The sequence below is a fragment of the Oncorhynchus nerka genome, linkage group LG20 (assembly GCF_034236695.1).
Source record: "Oncorhynchus nerka isolate Pitt River linkage group LG20, Oner_Uvic_2.0, whole genome shotgun sequence".
Taxonomy (NCBI): Eukaryota; Metazoa; Chordata; class Actinopteri; order Salmoniformes; family Salmonidae; genus Oncorhynchus; species Oncorhynchus nerka.
In genome coordinates, this window is record NC_088415.1 from 66,225,620 (window position 1) to 66,239,919 (window position 14,300).

Sequence of the window (14,300 nt, forward strand, 5' to 3'; positions counted from 1 at the left end):
AACACTAGTCTCAACCTCCACAGTGAAGCGGGTACTATTTAACGAAGCTGCCATTTGAAGACTTGCATGAAGTAGATGTCCTAACCGAATTACCAAAACTATAGTTTGTTAACAAGACATTTGTGGAGTGGTTGAAAAACAAGTTTTAATGACTCCAACCTAAGTTTATGTAAACTTCTGACTTCAATTCTACATACAGCACCAGTCAAAAGTTTGGACACAGCTACTCATTCAAGGATTTTTCTTTATTTTTTACTATTTTCTACATTGTAGAATAATATTGAAGACATCAAAACTATAAAATAACACATATGGAATCATGTAGTTACCAAAAAAGTGTTAAACAAATCAAAATATATTTTATATTTGAGATTCTTCAAAGATTCTTCAAAGTAGCAACTTTGCCCTAATGACAGCTTTGCACACTCTTGGCATTTTCTCATCAAGCTTCATGAGGTAGTCACCTAGAATGCATTTTAATTAACAGGTGCTTGTTAAAAGTTAATTTGTGGAATTGAATTCCTTTTAATGCATTTGAGCCAATCAGTTGTTTTGTGATAAAGTATGGGTGGAATACAGAAGATAGCCCTATTTGGTAACATACCAAGTCCATATTATGGCAAGAACAGCTCAAATATGCAAAGAGAAATGACAGTCCATGAAGGTCAGTCAATCCGGAACATTTTAAGAACTTTGAAAGTTTCTTCAAGTGCAGTCGCAAAAGCCATCAAGCACTGTGATGAAACTGGCTTTCATGAGGACCGCCACAGGAAAGGAAGACCCAGAGTTAACTCTGCTGCAGAGGATTCTTTCATTCTAGTTAACTGCACCTCAGATTACAGCCCAAATAAATGCTTCCCGGAGGAGACTGCATGAATCAGGCCTTCATGGTCGAATACTGTAACTGCAAAGAAACCACTACTATTGGACACTAATAAGAAGAAGAGACTTGCTTGGGCCAAGATATATTTAGACCGGTGGAAATCTGTCCTTTGGTCTGACGAGTCCAAATTAGAGATTTTTGGTTCCAACTGCTGTGTCTGTATGGGATGCAGAGTAGGTGAACGGATGATCTCCGCATGTGTGGTTCCCACTGGGAACTGGTTTGTGCTTAGTGGGACTATCATTTGTTTTTCCACCGGACAATGACCCAACACACCTCCATGCTGTGCTTTTCTAATAACCAATTTCTGTGCTTATGCATGTGACTGATTCAACACCTGGGAGAAATCCTCACTGTAGTATCTGCAATTGGGCAGTACTCCCAGACCCTTGTCTTGAGAACGATCTCAGTTTCAAGGGCTCAGCTTGGAGAGAAGAAGCCTGGTGAGGTATTGGTCTGCCATATTTTTTTTAACCAGTATTGGTCGGTCCCATGATTGAAAGCAATTGGTAAAAATTAATGTTAGCAAACAAATAACTAAATGATAAAAATGTTGCTTTCTGTGTAAGTATATGAGAACTAACGGGACTGCCCCATTGGAACTCCTACTCGATGTGTACTTGGTGCATTGAGTTGATTGGAACCTCTCCAGTTGACAATGATTAGTTTAAGTTTGACTACATGTCCCACTGAGTAAGAATTTCCATAACAGTTGCAACCCCCTTTTGCCCTCAGAACAACATCAATTCATTGGGGCATGGACTCTACAATGTGTTGAAAGTGTTCCACAGATGCTGGCCCATGTTGACTCCAATGCATCCCACAATTGTGTCAAGGTGACTGGATGTGATTTGGGTGATGGACCATTCTTGATACACACGGGAAACTGTTGAGCTTGAAAAACCCATCAGCATTGCAGTTCTTAACACAAGCCAGGCACCTACTCCCATACCCCATTCAAAGGCACTTAAATATTTTGTCTTGCTTATTCACCCTCTGAATGGCACACATACACAATCAATGTCTCAATTGTCTCAAGGATTACAAATACTTATTTAACCTGTCTTCTCACCTTCATCTACGCTGATTGAAGTGGATTGCATTTTAAAGTTTTACTCCAATCAGAGGAGGGAGTGGTAGTGGAAAAAATGGGGGGAGCTGAACATTTGCAGTATACATTTCTGGAGTGCATCAAGTTATATGTGTGTTCTGTCATGATTTGCGAAAGTTATAAATGGATGGACGCGCTCCTGATAAAAACCTTATAGCCTATTGTGCAATATATTCCAAAATTCAAACAAAATACACCAGCGACACGATTTATGATATACAGGTAGTGAGCATAGAGTTTCTGATCAAGTTGACAATTATCTTCTAATGTGTTTGTCTGGCTACAATGCCATCTTTAGCACACATCATTTTCTGCTTCTATTTTGCTTCTATTTGAGCCAGGCATCTTTTTCCTTAATGCACACAGCTTTTGTGCATTTCCATGCCAGTTAGCTTGCAGTTCTCAGCTGTTAGCAACCAATGGCTAGCAGTTTCTTCCTGGGATAAAAACGGATTATTTACGGAATTATTTAATGTAACAAATCAAACATTAAATTTCGTAAACAAGTCATAGTAATTCATGATAACCTCTTAAGAAATTTGTTTAGACCTGGATTTGATTTGAAACAGGTGTTTACTTGCTGAAATGTGTGCCGTTGCTCTACTACGGGATTGGTGTCCCTAAACCGGGATGATTGTTGTTAATGTGCACTAATGTGACTAGAACGACATTGTTGGTAACAGCCAACTTTCCAGGACATAGACATGTCTTATATGGGCAGAAGGCTTAAAGTCTTGTTAATCTAACTGTAGTGTCCAATTTACAGAAGCTATTACAGTGAAGAAATACCATGCTATTGTTTGAGGAGAGTGCAAAACAACAAAACACTTTTATCACGGCAACTGGTTTGATACATTCACCACTGAAGGTAAATAATGTACCTTACATTCAGTAATCTTGCTCTGATTTGTCATCCTGAGCATCCCAGAGATAGAATGTAGCATAGTTTTGTTTGATAAAATCTATTTTTATATTATAATGTAGGAACTGGGTTCTACAGTTTGAACTCCTGCTGTCTCTGGCCCCACACCCACCTCTGCCCAGCCCTCTAGATGTGTGAAGGTTAGTGTTTTTTCTCTAGGGAAGATAATTATCCATCATGTGTGACATTCCTGGATGTGTGTAAACGTACATTTTTTTTAATCACCATAGCATTTTTGTATTTTCTCTATAGTTATGTACTTGAAAATGTATCAATTGACCATTTTGGCACTTTTAGGCAAACTCCTGGCATAATGTAATGTAATGCTTCACTGGATCAATCTGAAACTCTGCACACACTGCTACCATCATCCAAAATCTAAATTACATCTACACTCCTATCTGAAAGTATGGCCTTTCTCTTGCATTTCAAAGATGATTAAAAAAAATAAATTGAAAACACATGTTTTTTTTGTTTGTATTATCTTTTACCAGATCTAATGTGTTATTCTCCTACATTCATTTCACATTTCCACACATTTCAAAGTGTTTCCTTTCAAATGGTATCAATAATATGCATATCCTTGCTTCAGGTCCTGAGCTACAGGCAGTTAGATTTGGGTATGTTATTTTAAGCAGAAATTGAAAAAAAGGGTCAAATCCTTAGGAGGTTGGGACAGGCAGCTATTTGAGACTGCGTTTAATTGAAATTTTACGGAAATAAGTGCATGCAGCCAGGTAATCTGTTTTGCTTCAGAGCGCGCCTTCACTACATGACAGGAACACACACGCCTGCAGATCCCGTGCACTAAATGATGCCAGATTAGAATGTAAGGATTCTTTGCCTTTCTCCACTGGGAGATGACTGCAGATGGTTTATTATGCCTGTATGAGCCATACATTGACATGGCAGGTTTGAAACATAACAAGGTAGTTTTCAGTTATCCATAGCTTCACTTTATTAGACAAAGTAGGATTAGCTGGCATATTTGACCCCAACTCGGGTGCAGATTTTGTTGTTTGTACATTTGCATTTTATTCACCATAAAGAACTGTGAGCTCTGCCAGACTTGAAGGTAGCGATTATGTCAACTGTTAGTCACGGAAGAATCCAATCCATTGTCATGACAAACACACACATACACACACTTCCAAGCGTTGCACAATCAAATACACCTCCTCACCTTTGTTTGCGTAAGCAGACTAATATCACTTTGTATCCTTTTGTCTAAAAGGCAGCCATGGAATGTCAGGCTTTTAATCTCCACTCTGACAGTTAATCTGAACTTCATTTGCTTTGTAGTTGTGTTAGTGTACATTTTGGCTATGTTTGATGTCATGAACACTGGCAATTTCTCATCACTGACTGACTATGGTGACCAGGTATCTTAACGATCCATGATCTGAGAAGTTGACAATGACGTGAGGCTATGGTCTGATGCTCTGTGCACAAGACATATCACTGTATGGCATCTGAAAGATTGCTTGTGTATGAAAAGTGTTGTCTTCTGATCTGATTTTGCATACCTACATGTACAGTAACAGTCAAAAGTTTGGACACACCTACTCATTGAAGGGTTTTTCTTTATTTGTACAATTTTATTGTAGGACAATAGTGAAAACATCAAAACTATGAAATAACACATATGGAATCATGTAGCAACCAAAAAACTGTTAAACAAATCAAAATATATTTTATATTTGAGATCCTTTGATCTTGATGACAGCTTTGCACACTCTTGACATTCTCTCAACCAGCGTCATGAGGTTGTCACCTGGAATGCATTTCAAATAACAGGTGTGCCTTCTTAAAAGTTAATTTGTGGAATTTCTTTACTTCTTAATGCATTTGAGCCAATCACTTGTGTTATGACAAGGTAGGGGTGGTATACAGAATATAGGCATATTTGGTAAAATACCAAGTCTATATTATGGTAAGAACAGCTCAAATAAGCAAAGAGAAATGACAGTCCATCATTACTTTAAGACATGAAGGTCAGTTAATGCGGGAAATTACAAGAACTTTGAAAGTTTCTACAAGTGCATCAAGCTCTATGATGAAACTGGCTCATGACTTAAAGTAATGATGGACTGTTGTTTCACTTTGCTTATTTGAGCTGTTCTTGCCATAATATGTACTTGGTCTTTTGACAAATAGGGCTATGTTCTGTATACCAACTCTACCTCGTCACAACACAAATTGTTGTCGAAAAAGCATTAAGAAGGAAAGAAATTCCACAAATGAACTTTGAACAAGGCATGCCTGTTAATAATGGAAATGTATTCCAGGTGACTACCTCATGAAGCTGGTTGAGAGAATGCCAAGAGTGTGCAAAGTGTTCTTTAATGCAAACGGTGGCTACTTTGAAGAATCTCAGAATTCCTTTAGACTTGCCCACACCTTCTTCTCAACTCTAACTGGCACTCCGTTTATGAAAACGAAAGTATATGAAAACAAAGGTCCTGACCCCGACACCTTGTATATATTCACCTGAGAAAATGACTACTTACTCTGAGCTGTTAAAAAAAGTATTTTGAAGGTGTTAGGGAGGCTTAATCTGCCTCAGCGGTGCTCGACTTGTTTGGCCTGTAAAAGCCTTTCTGCTCAAGGCCTCTTTCTTCTGTACAGACGAAGAGAAAACAACACAGCACAGCACTGTGACAGGATCCCCCTTAGATAATATCTCTGTTACGACATCTACAGAACCTGTTTGGGTTATTTTCGAATAAGAGAAAAGGAGAAGGGAGAAAAAGAAAAGTGAGTGCGTCAACAACAAAGGAGACCTGCGTGCAAACAGAAGGAGGAACTCCCTTTAGGTTAGTGCCTGGAACACATGGGCTTGGCACGAAACCCTCCTGACGCTATACACAGGTTCACTGGAGAACACAGTTTTTTACACTTACACAAATATGAGTCAATTAGAGGACAGGCAGTTGTCATTTTAGAGGTTTTAAACTCATGGTGAATCATAATGTTTATGATGATTATGACTATAATTAGTGTAGGTTTTTGTTTGGTTGCTATACAGTAATAGTAGGTGTTGTCGTTGGTAAGTAATTTGTCCTTTGAACTTGGTTGACGAAAGTGTCACTAAGAAACACTGCCATAAAGCTTAGATTAGAAACCTTTTATTCTATGACCACTATTTTGCGTTTGTGTCTTTTGTCTTTTTGTGTCAGTGATTGTATTTTGGCCCAATCCCAGCACATTTAATCCCTAACATTGTGTCGCTGGGTTGTCATAATGCTTCAGCAAATGCACATTATCCCATGGGTGTTGGAAGACACATAATTTACCTAGTGACCTAATTTATGTCCCTCTTACTGCCCTGAATGCCTCTGCTGATCCAACAGCTATTGTATACAGTAACCATGTGCCTATGAACCAGAGTTATACTGTTAGCACTTAGACGGTGTGCACAAGTGGGAAGTCCACTGTGTGCAGGTCACCCTGCACTAACATAAATAACATAAGCATGTCTACCTCTCCTAAGATTCCCAGTAAAACAAAAAAATAAATCAAGCATCACAGAAAAGGGCTAAAAATAGCCCACGCTAACATACGTATCTTATTAAGAAACAAAGTTAATGAAATCAATAATTTGCTAGTAACAGATGACATTCATATTCTATGAATCTCTGATACTCACTTAGATAAAACATTTGATGATACAGTGGTAGCAATACATGGTTATAAGATCTACAGAAAATACAGAAATGCCAAAGGTGGAGGTGTGGCTGTTTATATTCAGAACCACATTCATGTACAGCTTAGAGAGGATCTCATGTTAAATACTGTTGAAGTAATATGGCTACAGGTTCATCTGCCTCACCTAAAGCCCATTCTGGTGGGAAGCTGTTACTAGTTGTAGGGCCCTTGCTTCCATAAACAGATATCCCAGGTGGTTCATGTGCGGTGTGTATGTGCGCGACTTGCGGCATGCATGCATGCTAGTGTGTACTGTATTTTTATTAAGTAACTGGTTCCACAGCATTTTTTCTGTTTACTCAACTTTTCAGTTCAAGTGTTACCTGAACAAACAAAAAAATGGTTGTGCCATGTACATTCAACTTTAAATTATTATTTGGGCATCATACCAAAAAATGGCTGTGGAACTAGTTACCCAAACAGTGCTTTTAATATACAATGTTTTTGACATACAAATTTGATGCTCATTGACATACATAGTTACATTGTGCATGTATACAGTAATTCATATTCATCATGTCCTCACCTGGGATTTGAACTCACAACCTCTTGTTACATGGCATTCCAAGCTTCCTACTATGGCACCATGTCTGTGTCATCGACTGTACTGCTACTTTGTGCTTCAAAGTAAATCTCAGCTCCGTTCAAAGTACACTCAAGAAAAATGTATATTTATCACAGTGATTAAGGATTAACATTAAAACAGAGTAATATGCTCCACCAACATTAGAGAACAATACAGACAAACCTACAATAAGTCAAATCAATGATTGAGAGACTAGTCAGAGTAACTGATAATTGAAGCAGGCGTAGCAAAAAGATCGGAATGCCATGAAACAAGAGGTTGTGAGTTCAAACCACAGGTGAAAACATGTTGAATAACAATTACTGTATAAATGAAAATGCACAATGTAATCATCATGTACTGTATGTCAACTTGTTTTAAAATATGTACATTTGCATATAAATATCACTGTTTGTGTGCGTTTAACCAGTTGCACAGCCTTTAAATAATATTTTATAGTTGAATGAGACAAGTTTAGCAACACATCATTTTTGATGAATTTCTACCTACGTTTTCTGTTTGTGCCCAAAATTGTTTTAGTTTAGGTAACACTTAAGTTAAGTAAACTAAATCAGTACTGTGGAACCAGTTACTTAATGATAATTAGTTGAAACAACTCATTACATTTTTTTTTTTTACTGCGTGTGTATTTACGTGCATGCATGTGTGTGTGCGCACCTGTTTGTGTGTGTGGATAATGTGAGCGGGTGTGGGGAGGCAGACTACGTGCGGAGGACAGCCAGGCTCTTATGGATGGCGATGCACTCAGCAGAGCCAAATCCAAACAGACAGCTGAGTGGAGTTCTATTTAGTTCCAGGCCACGCATTACCAGACCTGTTCTGGATCTGGAGCCGTACTTGGGACCTGAGCTCAGCACAATGTGCATGCCGCATCTGGTCTGGTGTGTGTTTGCCTTTTGTGCCTGTGTTGGGTAAATGTTTACAGCATGTGTGATTTGTGTTAATGCGCGCGTGTGTGTGTGTGTGTCTGAGTGTATGCGTGTGTTTGTGTGTTTTGTGCTCATGTGTGTATATGGGCATGCATTCCATTTGTGTGTGTACGTATGTGCGTTTGTGACCTCGTTCGAAGTGTGTAAATTCCTCTACAGTATGTGCATCCATGTGTTTCATTTCAGTATGCTGTCTGGATGCTGTACGAGCATGTGAGTGAATAGCTACATGCTTTCAGGAGTAATGGGACTTTTATCACTACATGATCACTACACTACATAGCCTGCTCCTGCCTGCCAGCCAGGGCAGATTTACTCTCTGTTCTACACCCCGTCTATCTCCCCTCCCTGGGCCAAGCCTTCCAGCAGAGCTCCCTGTATCAGCACTCTGTTCAACATCACCTTCAGAGTTAACCCAGACATAACTTACATCCTCCTCTACCACTACCACCACCAGCCAGCCGTGCTCTACTGCAGGGGAACCACATTGACCGAAGCAGCACTGGTTAAGTGGTATATTCTCCTTTCCTCGTCCTGGGAACCCACAGAGTGTGCAGCGTTTTGAACCAGCCCAGTATTAACACACCTGAACAAGATCCTGAACAACCTGTGGGTCTCCAGGTGTTTAGAGTATCACTCTCATGTTTGTCACTCACATTCACAGAGAAAAGGAGAAAAGGACATTCACTCACAGTCACAGTAAAACCATTGGTACTTATACACAACAGCCTCACCAATTTTAATGTTTCTTAGAATTTGACCTATACAGTAAAATATGCTTTATGGTGAGTTGTAGGGTAATCGTTTACAGAGAGACCAAACATATTTTGGGTCTGAATCGCCCACCACTCATTGTTTCCATTGATGGATTTGGATATCACATTAACTAGAGTAGATAGACCTCCATGTTCAGTCTGAGATCGAGTCTCTATTGTTTGAGACTCGATCTCAGACTGAACATGGGTCTAATCCTGAATGATGATTGGTTAAAACCGCATTCCAGCCGGTGTCTATTCCACAAGTTACCACCGGCTAAATCTATGACATTAAAATGCATATTTACTCTGTTCCATCTGACTGTGCAATCCACTGTCTCACCAGCCCAGCCAGTCACTTTATAAACTTGATCTTCGCTATAAAAAGCATCTAGACATGATCTCACATTTCTTTTAGACTAACATTTAGTTTTCAACAGCAGAGATTTGTAGAAACCTTGTCTCTCCCATGTTTGCAGCATTGTTTCAATATTGAAATTCGATCTCCAGCTGTCCCATAGTAGTGGACGTGTCAGGAGTCAGGACAAGACAGGCAGGCAGCGTTTCTCAACCAGTTGAAATCATGAATTACCTGGTGTCATTTTTATGAATATATGCAAAGAAATGTAAATTGAAAAAATGTCAAATGAAATGAAGTGCAGCTAGTTTGCAGTCTTTCCAGTTTCAGTTTGATGTGATTGTGTTAGCTGTGTTGTTGGCTAGCTCCTCTGAACAACAGTGTCCTGACAAGTGAGCACATTTTCTATGTCAGGCGAAATCGCGCCTCATGAGCTCATTGTTATGGATGTATCCAAATATGTCACTAGAAAACAGCTTAAACAAATGCAAATGCATTTTCTGGCTGCGCTTTAAATGCATTATTCTGGCTGCAATTTTTGACGTGACTGTAAATGAACCGTAGTTGGCTAGCTACCAAGCAAGGGATAAGAATGTTGCCAGCCGGTATGGTAATGGGGAATTTAGAACAAACAACTGCCCATGAATACAAAACAAAAAAACTGAACGACTGGGTCGCGTCTCTGGCAACCAAACCGATAGAACGAATGACCAGCCAGCTTGGAGAGTAACCTTAGATTTGTGTTAGGATTATATCTTGCGGATGAAATCTTGCGGATGAAAAGGATGAAATGATAGGAAAAAATTCATTAAAATTACATTTTTAATGTAAATATGTCAATCGTTATTTGAATATGTTGGTAACCCTTTGTATAAAAGTGATAATGCCCTCGAAGCCGGTGTTTGGAGGATATATTGGCAAGGTTTGTCTCGAGCCTAACAACACCTGTGCCAATATCTCTTCCAAACACCGGCTTCTTGGGCATTACCACTTAAATATCTGCTAATGGCTATTTCATTTAGCTAGCCTTGTAGTGACTAATTGTAACTAACAGCTAATTATAGAAACTAAAGTCTACTCTGTCCAGAGACGTGTATCCATAGATGATATTATGGATACTCTTTACTATGAGTGATATGGAAGATGTTGATGAGAACTACTCACTTTTTACCACTGACCACATTGTTGTTTCCCTGTAGAGAGACTTCCAAGAGCGACGTATACTGTGTGTGTTTGGTTTTACTATTCTTGTGGGGACCAGAAGTCCTCACAGGGATAGTAAAACAAGGAACATTTGGTAAAAGTGAGGACATTTTGCTGGTCCCGACAAGTAAAAAGGCTATTTTAGGCTTAGGGGTTAGGTTTAAAGTTTAAGGTTAGGGTTAGAATTAGGGTTAGGAGTTAGAATTAGGGGTTAGGTTTAAGGTTAGGGTTAGGGGTTTGGGGATAGAGTTAGGGTTAAGGTTAGGGTTAGTTTTAGGGTTAGGGGTTAGAGAAAATAGGATTAGGGTTAAATCCCTAATTTTACGTCCTACAAGTGACCGGTGGAAGTCAAATAAAACTTCCCCTAATATGCAGGGCATCCAGATGATGTCAATGCAAGATGTTGTTTCTTTTATACTCTTACATATCTGTGTTTGTGTGTAGGTTTATAATAGTGTGTATAGAACATTTGTGGGATGATGTTTCAGTCTAGGTGTGTTCGCGTCATTTCCCACCTTAGTAATGTGTCTGTGGTTGTTTTCTTTTGGGGTTTCTGTTACGTTACTCAAAACCAACCTGTCTTTCAAGGTCACATAACTAATATATCTTCCTATATAAACACAGCAAAAAAAGAAACATCCCCCTTTCAGGACCCTGTCTTTCAAAGACAATTCGTAAAAATCCAAATAACTTCACAGATCTTCAATGTAAAGGGTTTAAACACTGTTTCCCATGTTTGTTCAATGAATCATAAACAATTAATGAACATGCACATATGGAACGGTCGTTAAGACACCAACAGCTTACAGATGGTAGGCAATTAAGGCCACAGTTATGAAAACTTAGGACACTAAAGAGGCCTTTCTACTGATTCTGAATAACACCAAAAGAAAGATGCCCAGGGTCCCTGCTCATCTGTGTGAACGTTCCTTAGGCATGCTGCAAGGAGGCTTGAGGACTGCAGATGTGGCCAGGGCAACAAATTGCAAGTCTGTACTGTGAGACACCTAAAACAGGGCTACAGGGAGACAAGATGGACAGCTGGTCATCCTGACAGCAGCAGACCACGTCTAACAACACCTGCACAGGATCGGTACATCTGCAGGACAGGAACAGGATGGCAACAACAACTACCCGAGTTACATCAGGAACGCACAATCCCTGCATCACTGTCAGACTGTCCGCAATAGGCTGAGAGAGGCTGGACTTGTAGGCCTGTTGTAAGGCAAGCCCTCACCAGACATCACCGGCAACAACGTCGCCTATGGGCACAAACCCACCATCGCTGGACCAGACAGGACTGGCAAAAAGTGCTCTTCACTGACGAGTCGCGGTTTTGTCTCACCAGCGGTGATGGTCAGATTTGTGTTTATTGTCAAAGGAATGAGCGTTACACCAAGGCCTGTACTCTCGAGCGGGATCGATTTGGAGGTGGAGGGTCCGTCATGGTCTGGGGCAGTGTGTCACAGCATCATCGGACTGAGCTTGTTGTCATTGCAGGCATTCTCAACGCTCTGCGTTACAGTGAAGACATCCTCCTCCCTCATGTGGTACCCTTCCTGCAGGCTCATCCTGACTCCAGCATGACAATGCCACTGGCCATACTGCTTGTTCGGTGTGTGATTTCCTGCAAGACAGGAATGTCAGTGTTCTGCCATGGCCAGCAAAGAGACCGGATCTCAATCCCATTGAGCACGTCTGGGACCTGATGGATCAGAGGGTGAGGGCGAGGGCCATTCCCCCCAGAAATGTCAGGAACTTGCAGGTGCCTTGGTGGAAGAGTGGGGAAACGTCTCACGGCAAGAACTGAAAAATCTGGTGCAGTCCATGAGGAGGAGATGCACTGCAGTACTTAATGCAGCTGGTGGCCACACCAGATACTGACTGTTACTTTTGATGTTGACCCCTCCCCCCCCCTTCGTTCAGGGACATGTTATTCTATTTCTGTTAGTCACATGTCTGTGAAACTTTTCAGTTTATGTCTCAGTTGTTGAATCTTGTTATGTTCATACAAATATTATTTGCTGAAAATAAACGCAGTTGACAGTGAGAGGACATTTCTTTTTTTGCTGAGTTTATAAACTGATATGTCAAGTTTGCTATTGAGTTGTAAATATGTATGCAAGTGTTATAGCTACTATGGATGCCTTTTTCCCCATAGGTAAAATGTATGCACGCATGACTGTAAATCGCTTTGGATTAAAGCGTCTGCTAAATAGCATGACACCTATCAGTTCTACCTGTGAATGACGCATTGGCCTATGGCTGGGCTGTGTTGAGCAGTGTGTCATTTTGTCGTATTATATGAAATATGCTGCCAACAGAGACTATCACTTGTATCTTGTTTTTTCAATTTTGGTTAATAGCATGTCACTCTTGTTGTTGGATCTATCTGCCTAAGCAGAGAGCCTTAGCACAGAGCGCCTGTAAATATGTTAGATTTTTTATCATTGTATGTTTTTGATAACATTGAGTTGTTATTGCATTTATCTGATGGTTTTTAACCCACAGATTTTCAGATTGACTGGCTGGTCAAATCTTTTTGGCTTGGCTAGCCTTAATGTGTTTGTTTAAATGATGCGTCTCCCTGACCACCTTCCTCTGATCAAGCCATGAACTGTCCCTCTCCTTTTGTTAAAAAAATGATGTTTTACCACTTTTCTCCCCAATTTCGTGATATCCAGTAGGTAGTTACTGTCTTGTCCCATCACTGTAACTCCCGCACGGACTCAGGAGAGGCGAAGATCAAGAACCATGCATCCTCTGGGTTTTGAGAAGGAGGTGAAGAGAGAGAAGAGAGGATGTGAGGAGTATGCAATTGAGATTCTCGCAGGGGCCTTTTCTCAACTGTACTGTATACTCCTCGCATCCTCTCTCTCTTCTCAAAACCCACTGGATGAGAAAGCCAAAGGTCCCTACTTCTGATTTTCTCCTCCAATGGGTTTTGAGAAGGAGGTGAGGAGAGAGGACAAGAGAAGTATGCAATTGAGAAAAACCAAGGTTGTTTGTTTTGCTCTACGACACCCACAAGCTTTAAGGCAGTCGTCTAACCTCTCTGTCGTCGGTGTCATAATTTCGGAAGAGGTCTTCTCAGGTTTCCACTAGATAACAGCCACAAAGTGGCTATTGGCCGATACCGACTTAGGAATTTACACCTTCCTACGTACATTTTTCCAACGTAGTTTTCAGTGTTTGGTATTCAGACTTACCTTATTCAATAAACATCATTCAACCACTGAAAACCCTCCCACTTGCTGGCCAACATTTTCTCATTCAGTTGACCTTCAATAGGGTTTTCAGTACATTTTTCTTAAGCCATCCCTGTAAATGTGGTGTACGTTTTAGTTTGAATTTTGTAGACAGATTAGAATGTCATGAAAGAAAGGGTTCTAGAAAGCCATCTAAATACATGCATATTCGCCTCCGCTTCAGCGCCAATTGGTAGATTAAAAAAATACTCTGATCTTGTGGATTGTTAAGGTCTGCAAAGTATTTATGAATCATAAAACCCAGGTTTGGAGAGTCTTCATGCACATTTTCAAAATTGCCACGTTCAGTTCTTAAATCTATGGTAATGTTGGAAGTTTAGTGAACATAGAATTTTAATAGGGAAAATCGTGTAAATAGTAGGCTATACCCTTATCTATTGCCTGCACTAACTATGGAACTGTGTGATGACATGGCCAAGTATTGGCACCATGCGTCGGATTCAAACTGCTACAGCTTGGTCTGCACTCCGGTCCATAACAATTTAATTAGCCTACATGTCTTTTTTATATTATCAACTGATACTAATGATCCTCGGCAACAACCACACAGCTGTGATGGTGTTTACAGAGGAAACA